At 37.7% G+C, this 16,229-nt stretch overlaps 1 protein-coding gene across 1 annotated transcript in view; it reads left to right on the plus strand.

Moving 5' to 3' along the window:
• Positions 1-16,229, plus strand: part of LGR5 (leucine rich repeat containing G protein-coupled receptor 5) — a 90,183-nt gene that overhangs the window by 20,574 nt on the left and 53,380 nt on the right. The window lies entirely within an intron of this gene.

The raw sequence follows: 16,229 nt of genomic DNA on the forward strand, positions 1-16,229 counted from the left end.
ATGGAAATACACAATTGTCAAAAGGGTGCAGAAAATCAGTTTTACAAGTTTCACAATTTTGTGATATCACTCATTTCTAGTCCCAAAGAGTTCAACACATGTATGAAGTCAGATCCATGTAGAATTTTTTAGGAAGATACATGTAAGTTCTGCCCTTGTTCTGAGCCATATGGAAACCATCAGAAAGCACTGAGCCTGACCTTACCTGAGCACTAACCTTACCAAAAAGGATGGTTTTTATCTGGAGACACCTAAGAAACTGCATGGGAGAGGAACTTGTTCCACCTCATTGAGTTAGAGGAGTCTGACTACAAGATTGAAACCCACATGAAACTGGGCTCTCTAAGCTCTACTTTCAGGAAACACATACTGATTTACAGAGATGAAAGATTTCAGAAGTTTTTTAATTGTTGTTACAGCCTAAATTGCATTCACTTTCATTAGGGTTTTACTGATTTTTATTAAGTCCTCCTTACTAAGTTTTCTGTATTTCGAGGAAGATTTGCCTATTTATATTTTATAAAAGAAAGCCCAACAATCAAGTCACAAGTCCTGACATATACTGACAAAAGTAAAGACAGCTTCTTACTTTTCCATGTAAAGAAAACTAGTTTCTTTCACTAAAAGAAAAGCTTGAATAACCAACCAGGCATTACAGTATGCTTCTGATGTCGGAAAACTTGTATTGGTGCAGATAAGGAATCAGATTTCTTCATCTGATTTCCTTGCACTGCTGCTAGTATTAATATTGTGCATACATTTTGTCTTCTAATTTAGTTGCTCACCCATACTTGCCTTATGCCATTTAAGAAACTCCAGGTTATCTGAGGTGTCTCCATGGGATACATATGATATGGGCTCTACAGGAAGTGTGTCCTCTACTGTGTGAACAGCACTGGTTTGATGCCAAGCAAGTAATCTCAGGAAGTGATGACCCACAGCTAAAAAAATCTGGCAGTTTAGTCTACTTTTAGTCAGCCCTGAGCCATGGCATAGCTCCCCTAGAAATCTTAAAGACACACAGTAACCTGGCTGAGGAGGGAGATTTGGAGTAGAAGACACCTTCTTTTTAAATTTGTGTGACAGGTTTTGTATAAGCTTTACAGTGAGTTGGGCTGAGCGTGAATGATCTGCTATACCATATCCAAGATACCGAGAGTTGTCAAATTTAAGTTATGAGGTTTCTCCCATTGATAGCAAAAGAAGTGTGGGATGTTGTGATGTCCTACCCCCGAGGGGAAGGGAGTACTCCATAGGTGCCCATGGTTGAAAAGGAACGACAAAAGCCAGAGGGTCTGCAAAAACTTACAAAGTTTTATTAGTAAATTATACTCTTGGCATTGAAATTGGTATATAGTCTTTTATCTTATAGTACAGTCCTCAGGGCAGTTGATTTTGAATAAGGGGTAGAGTGAAACCAGGACCTAGCTCCGGTGTCAGTCAAGCTGATGGGGTGTCAAGAGTGCTGGAGTCACTGCCCAGGCTTTATGGAGGTATATTTTGTAGATAAGTTTCCCTATCCTAGGGCTAGGTTTCTTGCTTTCTGTGCAAATTAGTTATCATGTACAGTATGTTCTCTTAGACCTTTCTAGAAGTGGGTCAGAGACCTTCAGGGGACTTTGGTGATTCCCCTACTGGGTCAGCCTTTGGTTGACAATCCATGCCTGCTCCTTGACCTCATTCCTGTGCCTGCACTGTGCTGTGTTGTGGTTATCTCCTGGAGCCAGAACAAAGACACTTGTCCCACAAAAGTGCTGTTCTACTTCTGTATGGATCCCTTCTCCAGCCACATCCTGTTCTTCCTCACAGCTTGTTCTTGCCAATAATCCTTGATTGACTCCATGACCATCCAGCTGTTGGTGTTTGAAACACAGACATTATCCCCTAGTGTTCTAGGCTTCTACAGATGTCTACATAAGTGGATAATAAACCAAATGAAAGAGGCAGATGCCAGATGTGGCCTTCAACCACAGTTCATGTGATTTCACATACAAATCCTTGACTAAGCTTCTCCCTAAGCTTCTCCCTTCTAAGCTATGCTTTCAAAAGTGCTAGAGGGAAGGATGATCTGTGTGTATCCTGGTAAGGGCTGTCCAGTGAGCTTGGTTGATCCCCAGGCTATGTGTCCTTGACATTCATACTAAGTTTTCCAATATGGTGGAAAGGTCAATTTGTTCAAACAATGAGATCTGTCTGGACTGGGGGAAATCTGACAGGGGTCTGAATTTTTTTTACTTTTAATATTGAAAAATTTGACTAGCAAACTTTATTTGGGGAAAGGTAAATTAAAACTGTATTGTCCTCAAAGACAAACACAAAACAGTATGTAACATATTAGAAATAATTAAGCCTTGTAAATACATAATTTTTTTTAAAATATCATAAATTTAAAATGTTGAATAAGGATTTATCTCAATTTCTTGTCTGTATTTTCTATATAAAAAACCCCAAAAATCTTCAGATATCTGATTAAGGGAAATTTTAGACTGCTTCATTGGATAAAGCAATCAGGTTGTGCTTTAATCAGTTTCATTGTTGAATTAGAAGAAACATACCTTCCAGTCTTAAAATAGTAACATAATTGTAAAGTTGTCAGTCTAGGGTTTCTGTTTGAACTGATTACACTTGATAAAAATAACAAACCATGACAAATAGTGGGGCTAGGTTTCAGTAATTCACTGAAGAATGTCTCTACCAAGTCTTTGTGGCAAAATGTCTTGTTTGCAGGACAAATGCAGAGTTGAAATAACAACCCATGAATACCACTGGTGAAATGGCTATGTACACAAGGTGAATGCTAAAGTTTTCCCTTCTGAATGGACCTTTTAATCCAGGCATTATCTAGGCTCTGAAAAAGTCTTCAGTGGCCTTATGTACAGATTAATGAGAAAATCTGAGACTTGGAGTTGGGCTATTTGCAGAAACAGTTTTCAAGATTTACTGATGGTTGACAAATGCCATTTAAGCTTTCAAAGCCATCAATATGCTATTGAAGGGGATTTAGAGGGAAATCCTCCCACTATAGAGGAGAAGGACTTTGAAGGATCTCGGTGGAAGGCCTTGGTCTCCCCACCCCTTCAAACCTTTCACTGGCTTCCTTCAGCATATAGAGCCCTGAAACGCGTGGCTATGGGAAAGGGGGGGGTGGCCCCTTTGAAAGGCGTTTGTATATAACTGAATGTGCCAATCTGCTTTTGTTCAGGCATGAGAACCGAATAGAAGTGTTTCCAGAAAAGGTCGCTTGTGCTCATGGTCAGTTTTTCAATGGGCTCTCTGCTAATAGATTTTTAATATGGGAACTGGAAATGGCGAAATACGAGTTTGAAAATTTTAGTGAATTGAAAAATTGCCCAGGTAAGACTCTCTGCCCTATAGCATTTGTTAAGGATGCCACCATTTCCTTCTCTAACACTGGCTTTCAAAGAAAAGGAACTTCGTACATTATACATGTGGCAAGACAAATCACCTGAGTTTAATTTTTTTTAATAATGTCTTTTTTTCAACAGACATTTTAAAACCTGTTTCTATGTTATTTCTTTTCTTTGGTTATTTAAAAACTCATTTTTAAACCATATGCTTTTATTAAAAAATGTCCATTATGGTATTCGGTTAGGAAGAAGGGATGATGAACCTTAGATGATCATGTTTTAGTTAAAGCGGTTTTAATTTTAGATCATAATGGCTTGAAGTCTTTGCTTTTGCCCATGCTGTTCTGAATCAGCAGGACTCAAGATGAAAATTCTGAAGAGTTTAATAAAATTGTACAAATGAAAAAGTGGCAGAACCTGCTGCACAGTTCTGGAAAAAGGGATTTCTGGAATCTCTCACGGATTATGCAAGGATATACTGGGGCTTTATTCATGAAGTTCCTGAGAGATTTCTGGTTTTCTGTCTGAACAAATGCCCACAAAATCCCCTCTGTGGTCCTTTTAATAGCAACAGTATTTATTTATGTAAAACCATGTGGGTTTGCCTTCTTCAGTCTGTCACAAGTATCTGAAAGTTGAGATTCAGATGCCAAGGCCATGACTGAGGGGGCATCCTTCACCTGTAGTCTTCACATCACTCCCCACATGGGATGGGAGGACAAAGCCAGGATGTGGGCTGCTGTAGTCTCTTTATACCCAGAGTGTGGTGTGAAGAAGAACACATTGTGCATCCCACCAACTCCAAACACCTCATGAAGGGAAAGGAAGGCTGACTGAATCCTGCAGAATGTGGAAAATAGGACAATTCCTCTCAACAGAAGACCTGCTTCTGCTTAGTGAATGCGTTGACTTCTGTCCCCCATTTCATTTCTATGTGCACCATTTTCATGCTGGCATCCATTTTGCCACCATCTGGGGCAGAAGATCAGCAATAACAGAGCAAATGAAGCCTATAAGAGAACTCCCAGACTAGTCTTGTCTAGGTCTTCTAGTTCTTAAAAAAAGGATGGTGCATCTTCACCCAGAAAGAACCATCTGTTACACTCCACTCTGCTCCACAGGCTTAGGGGAATGTTGTTTAACAATTCCCTCTGGATGGTGCATGGGAGAAACAACAAAATTCTTAGGTGGTTCAGCAACAAACTTTTGCTTGCAAACTTTTGAACATTAAGGTAGAATAAGGCACTTGGCAAATTTTAAATGGGACTTAGGCAACTTTACTTAACCCGACATAGCAAGGCACTTACAAGTCATTGACTGGAATTTTTTTTGTCTGACTTACAGTATCTTTTGAGAAGAAGTTAGAAGAAGAAAGAGAGAAAGAAAGGATAAGAGTAGAAAGATATTACCACTTGTGGATCCAGTGACAAGACTTGACTGTTGCAATTTAGATGTCTGCTGATACAAGTGATGGTCGCAGTTTTGATCTGCCAGGTGTGGGGGAAGCTCACAAAAAACAAAGGTTGGTGGGTTAACATATGCTGAGGTTCAGGTGGGAATGCCCAGGTATCTCCTCTAGGGGGAATTTTACACTGTCTGATGCAACACTGCATCATGTGCAGTATTCTGGTGGAAGGACCTAGAAATTAATCTGGGGGTGCTTTGGGGTCTTTGATGGCTTATGACATTTTCCAAGACATGACAGCTGCCTCTCATTAGAGTAGTTGAGCCAATTATGCCCCATCAGAAGAGATTAACACCTTCAGACCTACCTGGGAATGTCCCAGTACCTCCCCCAGAGGGGAGTTTTACACCTGAGCCAGTTATGTAATGTAGGACACTGGCATGATAAAAAGCACTATCCCACATCTCAGGATCTGTTTCTTACCAGCCTGTTTCCTTACCTGGATCAAATCCCAGTTTCTTGCTAAACAAAGGTTAATTTCAGGTGGTCATTTTCTGGAGCTCACACCCTCTGCACCTGGGCTGTTCCCTTGCACAATGTCAGCAAAGCACTCACTGCTTTTCTAAATGGCCATTTGTTTGAGCCATTAACCATTAACATTTCAGTCTCTCACTCCATCACAATGTACATTATTCTGAGTAATCCTTCTGGTTTTCTGATGGAGCTGACTGGAAACCTTAACTTGATGTTAAAGAAAAATGGAGCAGAGGCTATGGAAAAGAGAGGGTGAGGAAGGAAAAATTAGTAGAATCAGCTCATCACTTTGAAAAAACACCAGGAATGAAAAGTACCAAAAAAATTGGAGCAGGCATGACAACCAAACAGAAAACAAAGAAAGACTGTAACAGCAGAAAATGTCACTCTTTCCTCTCCTTAGTGACCTACATGATATCCTGCCTTTAACTCAGCAGATTTTAGAAATTATAAAAGGACTGAAAAAAATACGTAGAAATCTTCCCAGGAATCTATCAGTACTACATGCACTACTGTTGGCAAGCCAATGTGCTCTTGTGTAATTTCCACAACTCTGAAATACTGCCTATTGGGTAGAACATGGCATTAAGAACTCATAGGTCTGGGATGATGTTCTCCACCCATGGGAGTCACTGGGAGTTTTGCTACCAGCATCAGTGGAGCCAGGTGTTTACCCCCAGGCACTCCTCTCGTGCTGACATTGACTTGCTGTAATAGAGGTTTTAAGACATGTAAATAATACTGCAACTGATTGTTTCCGACATTTTTATAACAGTTGGAATAGCTAAATAAAAGAGATCTTGAAAGTTCATTTTGTGAGCAAAACAGGCAGACCAGACAGGTGGAGTGTAAGGACACACTATTTCACATGTGCATGCAGGTGCAGTAGGGTTGGCAGCAACAGTTTATATTTGGGAAAGGTTTGTTTTGGCTGCTGATGTTTTGTGATATTGTTCAATATTGTCTCCAGGAAGATCCAAAACTCATATTTGAAGCCTGAACTAGAGACAGAGCAGTGGATTTGGCTGAACAGTGCCGGTTAATGCTTGCCATGAAGAGATTTTTTGTTGATCATCATAACAATCACAAGAAGTGTGGGTTATTGGCCTCCAAATGAGGTTGCCAAACAGTGGACAATGTAAACTCTGTGAATAAAAGGAAGGAAACAGGGATCTTTTTTTTTTCTGGGCAGAGTGCTGCCTCTACTCCTACTAAATTTTGGCTCATTCTCAGCCCAGCTGAGCTTCGTGGAAATAGTTCTGAAGTATTTTGTCTCCACATATTAATTGTACAGCTTTGATCCCATTAGTTTAAGTTCTGAAAGGACATAGTTTCTTGAAAGAGAAGACATATTTATACTAGAAATAGTGCAGCTCTTTTTGCTGATGATTTTGCTGGTACATGAAAAATACGTGTCAGCCCAATACAACACAGGAGGTCTCCCTACTGGTGATTTCCCCTTCATAGGGTGACTGAGAGCATCTCAGCCCTGCTCCTTGACCTGAATTGTTTAAAGCTAGCTCAGGTATTTCAGTAGTCTGCCTATATAAAGGGCAGTTGATCCGTTACAAGCAAAGAAAACATGTGGAGACTGGGTATAAGTGATGGCAGTATAAGATTTAGGACCTGGTATTTATGTATATTAAGACAGTTTTGTACCAGTGCATGTGAAGGTATCTCATGATGAAAGTGAGTTTTGATTACTTAAGAAAAAAGAAATCATTACCTGATGGAGAAATACAGTGTTTTCAAGTACATTATCTTTGTAAGAATCAAGCTACGTATTTCTTGGCACATACTATTGCAGAAATTAAGGTGTTCAGTCTGTCAGGGAAAGAACTAACAGCTTTGTCATTCCTCTGAGCTCTGCACAAAGTGTTGGAAGAGGCTGACAGCCAGCCAGGAGCTGGCACATCTGGAGGCTTATTGTGTTTCAAGCACTGTCAGACATAAAGGGAAGATGTCCCTATAAAAATCCGCAACTTCCTATATCTGAAGAATGTTTACAATATTTACATCCTAGGTATAAGAGCAGCCTACATTAGTCCAAGCCAAAACTGCCAACTGAAATAGACCAGTTCTGCTTCACCTTTCTTATGTGTTTCTCCTCTGTATTTGGGCTCGTGGAGGCACAAACACCAATGCAGTGAACTAATTTAGGGAATTTATTCAGATTAAAACCATTTTTTTTTCCTGCTGGATTTTTTTTTTTTAATACCTATCAGTTGCCAACTCTGGTTCAACAGCATCCTCACAAGGAATGAGCAATTCTGGATTAGCAGGGAGATCAGGAGAAATTCTTTTGGTAGCAACATTGAGTGAGACTGAGTGTGTTGATAATATGACATCCATTGGGTTGTCCAAGCAATAAAGAGAAGATTATGTAAATAATTATTTCAGCTAAGCAACAGCAGAAATATGATCAAATTAGTACTTCAGAGTAGAACTCTGGTAGGTGTAATGTAGCATAGCAATATTGTCTTCGCTGAAACTCTTCAATTACTGTTCAAGAAGGTAATAAAAGCAGAAGTGGCAGTGCTCTACTAAAATGATTGGACATGATAACATAAATGGTCTTTTCCAGCCTAAACAGTTCTATCATTCTAAGTCTATGATTCAGCACCAATGCGTAGGAAGATGGAAAGTTACAGGATAAGAGTAGTGAAGAAACTTACCAGCTTTTTACTGCTAAATCATCTGACCAAAAAAAAAAATCAGTTGAGATCAAAGGGGTGAACTCTTGTCTTGGCTGACTTGCATTTTACCATCTCCTTTACCAAGCCAGAATTTCACCCAGAGCATATGTATTTTGCAGTGAATTATTTTGGGAATACCAACTGTATATACTCATGACACCTGCTACATTATGTCACACCAAGCAGCATTGCGCAGAGACCCTGTGTTGTGAAATTGGAGCAGTCATAGCATCATCCTGCTGTGCCTGGGATAATTAGTCTCTCTGAGGGCACCTAACATGGTCATGTATCTTCCAGCTCCGGATTCAGCTCACTCATCTATACCTCAGGGACCTTTGCACTGTGCAATGTAGGATATATATTTCCTGCCCCAAATACAGGTCTGTTGTGCACAGAATTTCAGATTATCACGCTTACACCATCACTGTTGAAATGTGGTTGTCGCAGACGCTCTCAAAGTTGTTTGGGTTTACATTCTTCAAATCCATGGTGTGGAATTGAGTTGAGGTAAATTAAGATGCACAAAATAAATTACTTACACTGTATCTTGTTATGAATGAAATCAGGCTAGTCATGGTTAATTTTCACCCTCAGGAGCCTCACTGAAGTAATCTTGGGTATTTTGGTGAAGATGAGTTTTAAAACTCGTTTGTGTAACATATAATCTGTGCTAAACATAATTTATTGTTAGATATTCAGAACAACTGACTGTGTGACCCATAGTACTTAAAGTAGAAATTTGTACTTTATAACTTTAAGGTTATATTTTGAATCTTTGTTTACACTCAGATATATTTTTAATTTGTTTCTGCTGTAGACAAGGTGTAGCATGTCAATAAACAAATTATGCTGTGCTTTTTGTGCATGCTCTCCTGTCATATAAATAACCATAACTTAGGAACAGCCTCATTGAACTCATAGGGATGATATTATAGACAGGGAATTAGAAGAAAATTGGACCCCCCAGCTTTTAAAATGAATGAATATGTCCAGTCATTCAGGTGAAAAAAAAAGTACTTTTGTCATTTACGTAGCAAATAGTTGTAAAAATAAGCAAGGACTGGAGTGGCAGAAAATATTCTGAAACCAAGGGTTTCTTTTTCCCAGACTTGGTCACATCTAATAAATACCTTTTGTCAATTAAATTGTGCTGTTTTTCATAAAAATAAGATAAACAGTACTTGATAAACAAACAGGTAATGAAAAAAACAACAAACATGCTGGTAGTTGTCTTCAAAAATTACAATAACAACTGATATTATTTTCCTATTGTATATAGTTTCAGTATTTAAACAAGATTAGTCATGTATGCAGTACTCATATAATATGTTTGAACTAGTACAGCAGAAACAGTAACTCACAAAGTAAAAATATACTAATGCAATCTGTGGGCATGGGTGGAAGAGGAATTCCATTCAGTCCTCTTTTAATTGCTTCTGCTGGCTTCTCTATTATAAAATACTCTTTTAGTTATTTAAGTTTTTTAATATGTGGGTTAAGTACATCAAATTATTGACATGTTGGAATATTTTTATAACTTACTCTGGTAATTATTCCTTAGCAAACTGAGTCTTCAGCCTCAAATGAACAGCCTTGAATCAGCTTTGAAAGTAAATGGTTAACTTAATCTATTGAGCATCATGAATTTGGTATAAAAAAAAAGCAGAGAGCCAGAATCTTTGTACCTAAAATAAAATGTCATATACTTGTCAGATTAATTCAGCACTGGGTGTGTTTGATCTGATCTTTGATCTTTACTTTCTTTTTTTGACCCTAATTGTTTGCTTTGCCCTGCTCCCTCTGCTGGAGTCTTGGATAAACTGAATGGCAAAATTGTTTCCTGAAAAGATTAATCATGCACGTACTGTTTGCTTTACAAATGTTCTGCAGTCTAGATATAAGTAAGACTTTGATGGTTGTTTATATGGCAGAATTACCTATGTTCAGGAATAATGCATGGTGTTTAAAATTACTCTTTTACACAGCTTCTGTAGTAATAAGCCAAATTTTGCTGTCTGTGTCATCAGAGGAACTCAGTGACAGGTGTTGGGAGTGCAAAAGTCTGGCCAAAGCATTTTTGTTACTTTATGTTGAATCCAGATGTGACCTATCAGCCAGGCTTGCCAGGATCCAATGTCATGTGCCAATACACAACAGCACAGAAGAGATGCAGACAGAGTCTTCCTGACCTTACTGGATCCCCTTTGAGGTTTCCCTAAATTCAAGGTGCTTGGTCCTTACCATATATATTTATTTACAATTGCAATGGCCAGAGCAAGCACCACTGAGGTGCTGAGGAAAGGTGTGAGGGGACCGAGGGACTACTGTCTATTTACTGGCATAAAACTCTCTGTGAGGTGCTCAGGCACACAGACTCGCTGCAGGGTCTGTTCTCACGTGACCCCTCAACATAATTTGCTTTTTGCAGGGCATGTTTTAACACAAAGGAGTTGGGTATCCAGAACCAGTGAGCTTCAATGTCAAGTAACAGAATTTTTTTGTAAAAGTGTGTGACAATCCCTCCTCTTTTAGCCTTACGCCCATTCCATGAAAATCTGTAGCATGGGATCCATTGCTGTTAATTTGCTATTGCAAATAATATTACATAGGATAATGGATTTTAAATTACTTAATATTAATGTTTGTTGTTATCAATATGTAGAAGTGCAGAAATAACCATGCTATCTCCACTTGTTATTTACTGTGAATACAGTAATGAGATTTCATACTCTGTGTAATACATGTAATAGCTCTCTCTACTGCTTCTTCCCGCTAATCTACTACGTCTTCTTGCAGGAGATTTTTTCAAATGCAAAGATATATTCTCCAAATGTGAATAATTTTGTGGAAATTCACGTCTTAATCATAGTTTACTACAGGGTCCTTCAGAGAATCACAGATGGAGTTTGAAGCTAGTTATGAGAAGAAGTGCTATGGTTTATTGTCAGAAAGGACTTAAAATGCTTATTTATGAATGCCTGTATTGTGCCCTGTGCTGCTCTGCATGGGTGTATCAAACATGCAAATACATGACTAGCCATTCTCATGTTGACTTTAAAAGATAATGTAATCTAGGAACATTAAAATGAAAATATGGTCATTTCTTTCTTAGTCTATTGACAGTTTATGCATTGTATTTTGGTAAATTGGTGCAAATTGGTCCAACCACGGTGGGACAGTGAGATCTAATAAAAAGGGTGCTGGGCAAATCATCATCATCAGTGTCCTTTTCCTCAGTGGTGTATAAACATCTGTTTGACTATGAGCATGTCACTTAGCCATTAGGTGTCTTGTTTTCGTCTCTGCAGAATGATGGTAATTATCATTCTGTTTATTTATTGAGACCCTCAAACGAAAGCATTTATAGCAATTTCTTTGTAAGAAATAGGAACTATTATTACAGTGTTGGGCAAATAGATTTATCTCCTTTAAGTAGCTGTAGCAGATGAAGGTATTTTCCGTGAAAAATGAAACATTTGCATTAGTAGATGGCATGCAGTTAATAGCCAACATATTCTTCCATTGTACAGTGGAGCCAGTATTCTATTAATACTAGAAACAGGAGTGCTGTGTTAAAAAGATAAGCAGAGCAAGGGGAGAGCAGAAATAGAATTCACCTGTTTCCATTATTTTGTATTACTACATGTAAGCTAGTGTCAGTTTTTGCTGTGAAGGAATTAAGGAAATTGTCTTAGTTTAGAAACTGTTCTCGGCTGGTAAGAACTAAGGGACTGCATTCAGTCTGTTGTCAGTGTTTTATGAGAGTGCTTTATCTTTCAAATACTTTCATATAAAACAATTGTTAATACATCTTGTTGGGATAAGGCAAGCTTGGAAGAATCAAAATTAATAATCCTAATAATAAGTCTTGATAATTTTCTAAAAATCAAACAGGTTTCAACTGTTTAAAAAAAAGGGCTACAAAATTAATTGTCTTTAATATTGGATTATTGTATTAGACCTGGAATGGGTAGACAAGTTTGTACCATTCAGTATAATAGACATTTAGCCTAGAAGTTTTGCCTGTATCCCTAGACAGACTTTTGTTCTCCTTTAAAACACATAAATATAATGTAAAAAACTGCTCTTCCAAGACAAATAGTCACTGAAACATCTCTTGTAATAACAGCTAATAAAAGGTTAGTAATGTGGCCTGCAGACTCATCCTTTATATGTTAAGAACTAGTTCACTTAACTTGTTTTACTGGCTTTCTGGAATTCATTGTGAGCTACTCACTTTTAAGATGGTAACTGGATGTTTTTTCTGCATGTATATGCATGGACAATAAAACTGGGGGGAACAAAGACTTGTCATATTTGCCTTTGTGCATGGTGTTTTTCAAATGCTCAGAATTTGCCCATCTGCTCACCAAGAAAAACAGATAGATGCATGGTGCATTTTTCAATATTTTCTGGTGTTCAAAGATTTCGTCAGAGACAGGATTCTTTTCACAAGTCACCAGAGACACTGCCTGGTGATTGATTGGCACAGAGTATAATTAAGACATCATTATAGTGAGCCATGTTGCCAATACAGCCACTGAAGCAAAACTTCTTATCTTTTGAAAAGATGAAAGTTTCATTTGCTGGTATGTTGCTTCTATAGTGAGCAGCTGAAAACAGGCTGCAGGAATGCTGATGGGTTAAGGGACAATGTGTTCATCTCACTGTTCAAAATAACGTTACCTTTTCAGTACAATATGGCAGCTCATGGTGGTTTTCACAAAGGTGGATCTGGTATAATGGTTGTCTGTACTAGGAGCATTTGTAAACTCAGGATATACTCTTACCATGTTTCTCTTACTGACATCAGTGGGGTTTGCATGTGCTGTGATGCGGGGAGATAAGGGTAGTTCTGTTATGCTGAGTTATTTAAAGGTTTTCAGTATTCAAATAATTCTAAGTGTTTCACTGCTGGAGTTTGTGAGAGTCTGCAAAGATTTGATACAAAATCAGAACCATTCCACTGAAGAATTAAAGATCCAGTACCTTGATTTTAATATTTTAAGCATTACATTGGAAATGCTAATGTGCAAACCATCTTTCATCCCCTTCTCTTTCCTAGAGAAAGCAAATTGCTGATTTTGACAGGCTAGCACTGAAAGGAGAAATCAGAAAACCCATTTGATGTAAAGAAACCACTGTAGGTGCAGGACGTAAGACATACCCACTGCAATTGTTATTGGTTTTCATAGTTATAATATGTAACCCTACAGTTTACCAGCTAGCTGAAAATTTTCTGGCTGTTAGCTGTGCTTGATCCTGCTAATGGCTGTAAATCTCATCCTAGCCATGTCTTCTTGGCAGCATGGTTCAAAATGCTAGCAAACCAAAATGCTGAGAACCTCCTTTATTTGTCTCTAGAGCACTGTGAGGAATTTCTGCCCAGAAGCCCAGATTTCGCAGTATTACTCACATGAGACCCAGTGACTGATTGTATTGCATTAACTCTTTTTGTTTGTCTCACCTCCCTGAACATCCCCTCAGAAGTAGCTTTGGGTTATGACACTTTTCTCCCTTAGTCATTCCAGTGAACAAATTTTGATTAAATGCATCCATGATATTTCTGAAACAAAAGAATATTCTGAATCTAAAAGTTGTAAGCACAGACAAACTACGGCTTTCCCAGTGTAAGGAATATGTATTTTTTTAGGGATAAATAATGTCACATATTTAGCCAACTGGTACAGTTGGAAGAAGTAGAGAGTTTTGATTTTTATGCCTGAAAGTTTCTCAGTTTTTCCAACTGTACCAGCTTAGCTTCATCAAATATATTACCTCTCCCTCCCGTAGTCTGCCTTCTATTCTTAAACCCTTATGGCTACAAGAATAGCACATTGCCAACATAGACTGGAATGTCCTGTGTATTAGTTGCTTGTATGTTAAAAGATAATTTAAAAAGACATTATTGAGCAAGTTTGGGAAATAATTTCTGTTATTCTCCACCATCCCTGGAAGTATTTAGAAGATGTGTAGATGTGGCACTTAGGGACATGGTTTAATAATGAACTTGGCAGTGCTGGGTTAATGGTTGGATTGGATGATCTGAAAGGTGTTTTCCAACTCAAAAAATTCCATGATTCTGTGAAATGTACGTAGATAATGTTTGGTAGTTCTGTTGCACAAAAATGCCTTTGTATGTTATGTTCCAAGATAGGAATTGTCTGGAAAAAAAAGTAACTGATCAAAGAGAAGAAAATTATTTAACTGGTAGGTTTAAAAAGACTTAGAAGTTGCTGTGGTGTACACTGGGAAAAAGGAGATGTTCTCCTCCATCATATGATGTATAGCACATCATGAGTGGATTCCAAAAAGGAGACTGGGACACAGCAGTCCAGTGTTGGCAAATCCACCTCTGGAGTCTGAAGATGTTATTAAGGAAAATGCACTTATTGTTCATTTTCTCCTTGAGCATCAAAGCATGTAATGAAAGCCACCTTCTCTTATTCTAATCCTCTTAAGATATTAGGGTCTGGTCAGTAGACTGCTTCTGACTGGTTCATCATGGGGTCCTGTGGGTGATACAAGCAGACAAGTACTGCCTACTAGTAACAGAAGTTAATATGCTAGAAAAGCAGACTTCAGGTTTTTCTGGTCAGCCAGAGCACTGGCTAATGCTGGGTTTGTAGAATGCCCTAAATATATGTATATCTGAAGACAAATCATTCCCATCTTCCACCAGGGCTGGCTTTTTAAGTCTGAAATGTGATTTGACATGTTTCCAAAAACCCATTAAGACCCGTTGAAAATATCATAATCAAAATGATCTTGTTAAAATATTTGGTTTATCTTAATATTCAATAGTATATAATTCACTACCTGGATGAGTTTTTCTTTTGCCAAATAAATCCATGTTTTTGTTCCTTTGCCAGAATAAACCCTTTGAGCCTTTTATCAAAGTGAAAGGGCAATAACCTGCTAAACAGTATGAAAGAATTAGGTGATAAAGTATTACAGTAAAAAATGAATTTAATAAGTACACATTTCTCAAATTATACTTTGATTTTGAAGTGAACGCAGAAACCTTACTCAACAGTGATTTGATAATTGTTGTAAAGTATTAACACATTTCCTTTACTTCAAAATCTCTATGTGAAGTATGTTTTTAAATTATACATTTTAAAATTCACCAAAAGATCAAACATCTAAATTAACTATGCTGACTAAAAGCATATATTCTGTAATGTGAAACAGACTGTGAGTAATAAGAACTAGATGGAGTAGGAATAGGATGCCTACCCACCAAAGTACAGATAACTTATTTACCTTGTAAGCTCTCAACAGCTGGAAGAAATAAAGTTATCCAAATAATACCCAACGTAGCTGGAAACTATAAGCATTGCTAAAAATGCATAGATATGTTTAAATTGTGGAGAGTTTTAAATTACTGTATAACATTTGCATAATATGCAGGTCACTGTTAGTTTTATTTTAAGAATCTACAGAAATTTAGATGTAGCTGTGTAAGTTGTATCTTCCACACAGAATTTTATTATGCAATTTGTTTACAGTCTTGGTACTTAATGAAGAGCAATTATAATGATACTGTGGGGCATGAGGGAGACAATGGAAAACAACAAAAAAGTATGTAAAGAATAAAAGAGTATAATATGAAATTTACTCTAAAACATAGCTTGAATGAGCTCTGACAGAGCTGATATGGCTGGTAGTTTCCTGTACCAGGAACTACCGTGGAACCCCACCAGGAAGTGTGCTACAGAGCAGGATCACATTACACCCTTGTTTTATGGTTCATTTCACTTATTTAATGCAATTTGAGTACCTGTAACAAAAGAGTACTCAAAAAGGGAATGTTATTATTTGAAAATACATAGTTTTATATAAGTCAGGTTGGGTTTTGGGGACACCTGATGTGCCTGTGTGAGGCAAGGCAAAGCAGTATGACCATGCAACAGGCTGTACAGAAAAAGCAAAGTGTTTCCATAGTCATGAAATTTTAAGGATGATGCAGATACTTTGTATGTGTTTGCTTTTGCCTGTCTACTTTAGTAAACCAAGTGTACTACAGTGCTACAAAAACAACAAAAAAATCATAGTAGTTTGGCTTTACTACTCCCAGTAAATTTTAATACAGTAGAGTGGTTTATTAAAATTATGTCAACTAAAAGTGTTGTTTAGTGTTCCAGCTGATTTATAGAGCGTGATAAAACATTCCAAAATCTCTGGAAATGAAGAACATGCTACAGCCTGTATTTGGGTTGACAA

This window comes from Lichenostomus cassidix, chromosome 1Aa (assembly GCF_008360975.1).
Source record: "Lichenostomus cassidix isolate B80296 chromosome 1Aa, HeHo_3.0, whole genome shotgun sequence".
Taxonomy (NCBI): Eukaryota; Metazoa; Chordata; class Aves; order Passeriformes; family Meliphagidae; genus Lichenostomus; species Lichenostomus cassidix.